Raw genomic sequence first — 4,479 nt, forward strand, 5'->3', positions numbered from 1 at the left:
CATACATTGAAACACAAGTAAATAAGTGTGAAAAAACAAGATGAAGAATTTGAGTATGATTCTGACATTTCTAGTTCTATTTCTCCTCAGTATGGAGAAAGTGCATGGTTTTGATTGTGGAGCAGCAGAGACATCTTTATTATCTTGTAAGCCATTTCTCATCGGTCAGGATAATAAGCCACCAACTAGTTGTTGCCTTGGCGTTAGATTTATAGAATCATCAGCATTCTAAAGGCATGAGGCCTAGTTGCTCTTGAACTCCTTTAAGCATGGGTAAATCCTAATTCTAAGTTCTTTCTCCTTTTGCATTTTGGTTCACATCAAAACAAACACAAAATAACACAAGATAGCAATTTATATACAATAATGGGCTCGAATGAGCAAAAGAAAAATGACGTAAACATAAAATATGTGCTCAAGTGAGCAAAGATGAAAACCAAGATGAATAATGAGCAAGAAATAAATGATATTAAAAGTAAATGGCAAGAATTTAAAAGCTCAAATTAAAGTTAGTAGTTAATAGAGTTATATTAGCTTATCATGAGATAATGTACCTCTATGTTAAGCAATCGTAAGTGGACTAATAGAGTAGTCACACCTATCTGAAGTCGGTCAATAAGAATATAGGCAAAGAACACAAGTTAGAGGTCATGACTAGTAAGCCAAGCTCCATAAACTTTCCATGCCAAACAAAAGGGGAAGGGCCTTGTATTGACTTTTGGTTATTTGTTTGACCAAGAAGTAACCTATCTTTGATACAAAATAACTCACTTGATCATGGATCAAGTTGAATTTGGTTTGGATCAAAGAAGATTAAACTTCTATTTGTCAAGACCAACCTCAAGACTTTAACTCATTGGCCATTGAGGGAAAAAAAGGGATGAAGATGAAAGGGAGGGGGTAAAAAGTCAACAACCAATCCTAATTGATCAAGGGATAACTCATCCTTGATCAAATTCATCCATCTTTCTAGGTGATGATCCTTAAGGACTTTCAAACCACAAGATCCAATGAATTTGATCAAAGTTGAACCAATTCAACCTCAATCAACACCAAACAGAAGAAGAATGAAGATAACAAGTCAAGAAGTCAATGATATTTTTTTGGTATTTTTTGAATTAAAAGAAAATACAAATAAAAAATAAACAAACAAGGTTGAACCTCAAATTCCATTCAAAGTAACTTCAAAAAGTCCAATTAAATTTTTCATAGGTTCAACATAGTCAAACAAACTTTGACTAATTTTCTCACAAATTTTTGAAATCAGAAAGCAATTAAAATCAATTAAAAACAACCAAAAATAGCATAATATGAATTAAAATCTCAAATAATCTCAAAACAAAAAAGAAATTGTTGAGACTATTTTTCATTGACTTATCATGATCCATAGATGCTATGAAAATATTTTTGTATTTTTTAAAAGTCAGAAAGTGTTTTAAAATGAATAAAAATCATTAAAAACCAAGTAATTCATAAAAAATATCAAATGAAGTCAAAAAAATAATTAAAAATCATAATATGAAACTAGATTTTTCAAGAAAATTTTGAGAGTTGATCTCATATTTTTCTGACTTCAAATGAATTTTTAATGAATTAATGAAAATGAAATGAATTAATAGAAAATAAAAAGAAAAATGAAATAAGCAAAAAAAACTTGAACCAAAAGATGCAATTCATTAATTGACGTGGCACTAATGCATGGTCTGGATCTGAAGACACATGCTAGGCTTGAGTCAAACGCGCCACATGGAGAATTAAATGAAGTATTTAAAATGGATGCACACGATTAGATCATGGAAGCAAGATTCAAAGGTTGTAAGCAAGCACACGTGGTGGTGGTGGTGGTGGAAACCACCATCTTCTCCGGCGAAGCAACTGATTTTGACCAAAAGTTGCAGAAAATAAATCTTAACAAAAATAAGAAACAAGGATATGGAAATGAAGCTCGTGTGATGTAGATCATCACTGTACCATTGGATTTCCCTCACTCTTCCTATATTGAGAGAAAGATGAAGGATAAAATCATGATGTCCACACGGATTGCTCATGAAATGGAAAATTGAATGCATCAACAGCTTGCCTCAAGTATGAGGACTTCAGAGAACCACAGAAACAGAAGCAAACTACACTGAATTAAGAGTTTCAGATCCAAAAAGTTTGAGTTTATACGTTTGAATTGATGAACTTCTGGCCACGAATTCTCCAAGATCTTTGCTCCTCTTTGATCCTTGAGTGTATGGAAGACGATTGGCTAAGGAATCTAGCTTTAAAACTCAGCTAATGATACTGAATTTCAAGCTCGAAAATCTAAAAAATATTGAGTGATTCCTTTGGTGAGGGTCATGGTTTCAGTGCAGCAGCATATGGGATCTCTAAGAGGTTTTGAAATGAGGGAGATGTAGCCTCTATTTATAGCTAAATGTATCAGATCATCACACTTTGCTCATGTGCATGGAAAATGAAATTTGAATGCGTGGGCCTTTATGGACATGTGAAAGGTCCATGAATGACTGCAGAAGCTTGTTGAGTTAACATGAAAGGCATTTGGTCGTGCACAATGGATGGGAAATGCTTGCATACCAAGTTATAACATAAAATATCCAAAATGCACATACATGAAAATAAATTCGAAACTCCCAAATGGTATTCCCCAAGGACTATTGTGAGTAATGGTTGGAAAGCTCTTGAAATAAGGAACAATGGTCATGTTGGGCAAAAAATCATTTGGCATGTTCAAATTGATTAAAACTGGCTGGGAAAATTCAAGTACAAAACATGTTCAAATCATTTTGAAAAAGTTCACCAAAAGTAAGCTTGATCAAACCCGTATGTCCTCATGATACAAGCTTCAAATGAAAACACTTCTAACATCAAAGTTGTAGATCTTTCCAAGATGGTAAATATAGACTCAAAATTTTCATCGTTTGGATTTTCGATGACAAAGTTATGGGCATTTGAAGTTGGGTACTTTTTCAAATTCAATGAATTAGGTCCAAGATGACCTATAATGTTTTGCATTATCACATGTATTTATTTTAGGATTATGAAATTTTGTCCGACATAACATTTGAATTAGACATCTCAATATTTCCAATGCTTTTGGTCTCACCTTAAAATCATAAAAATTAAGGGAGTTATGCCCTTGGCAAGTTGACCCAAAATTAGGGTTTCAGTCAAAATGACCTATAATGTTTTGAAATGAATGATGACCTTCCAAGCTTAAAATGGATTTTTTATGAACATGAAAGTTGTTCATATGATTCTTAGTAACATGTTTTCTCTTGGGGTCATATTTATTTGACAAATTCATCAAAAGTTATATCTCATTGATCCTCAGCTTAGTCAGATGATTTGACTGGTCAACTTTTCAAGACCAAACTTCCAATCTTGATGAATAAATGATTTAGGGGCCTCAAATAGGCTCATATATGCATAAAATGATAAATTAAAGAACTTACTTTGATTAAATTTGATCATAGGTTGAGATTGCTTCATGGGCAAGGCACAGTCAAAGCATGGTGAAATTAGGGTTTCCTTGGGAAACAATCTTTAAGCCCTTTGGGTTATCTTGATCAAATTGACAAATTGAGATAATTGGGGGATATATATGATCATTTTCATGCTTTTTCTCATCTTCATCTAGCCATTTCATTGGGCTTAGGAGCCTCCTAGGAGCATTATGGAGCACATGATCACTTGAGCTTCAAAAAGAGTTAGTGACATATTTTTGTGCTTTTGGTTAGTAATCAAATATGAAAAGAAATAACATATAATACAAGCATGCTTGGTGATCTCAAAACACTCAAACAAGTCCCAACCCTAGGGTTAAGGAGCCAAACATGCTATGATCCTTAAGGCAATGCACTTGTGCAATAGCATGATGCCATGAGGGATCTTAGGGTTAAAATTAGTGTCTTACAATATGGCGCATCAGAGGATAACTTATCACTGATGCAATGTATTGAAGATGATCAATGATCAACTTATAATAGATTTGTAACAATGATAGTTATACAAACCCCAAGTTCATCTATCAATAGCTTGAGAAAAGGAAGACTATACCAACTTAAGGGTTAATGGTTAATGATTTGATTAAATGATTAGGTTAGACAAGTCCTAATGATTAATGTACAATATGAACAAGTTAACAATAATGGTTAGTGGATTAGTATAAAAATAGAAACATAGTGAATCAAATGAAACTATAACTTAAGAAATGCATAATCAAAACTTAATCTAAAGTAAATAAGGTGATAAATAGTAGAGAAAAAAATGCTATGAGTTTGTGTAGGAAATATTCTCATAAATATAAATATAAGTGGTAAAAATATCAAATGAAGTGGAAAATAAATAAGGTGATAAATAAATAAAAACAAAGAAGAAAGAAATAAAACGGGACAAATGCACACGCTGAGGGTTAAAACCCTGACCCTGGGATCATGGGGGTCAACCCCCTCATCCACTGGGCCAAGCATCCTT

This window comes from Lathyrus oleraceus, chromosome 4, assembly GCF_024323335.1.
Source record: "Lathyrus oleraceus cultivar Zhongwan6 chromosome 4, CAAS_Psat_ZW6_1.0, whole genome shotgun sequence".
NCBI classification, from domain to species: domain Eukaryota; kingdom Viridiplantae; phylum Streptophyta; class Magnoliopsida; order Fabales; family Fabaceae; genus Lathyrus; species Lathyrus oleraceus.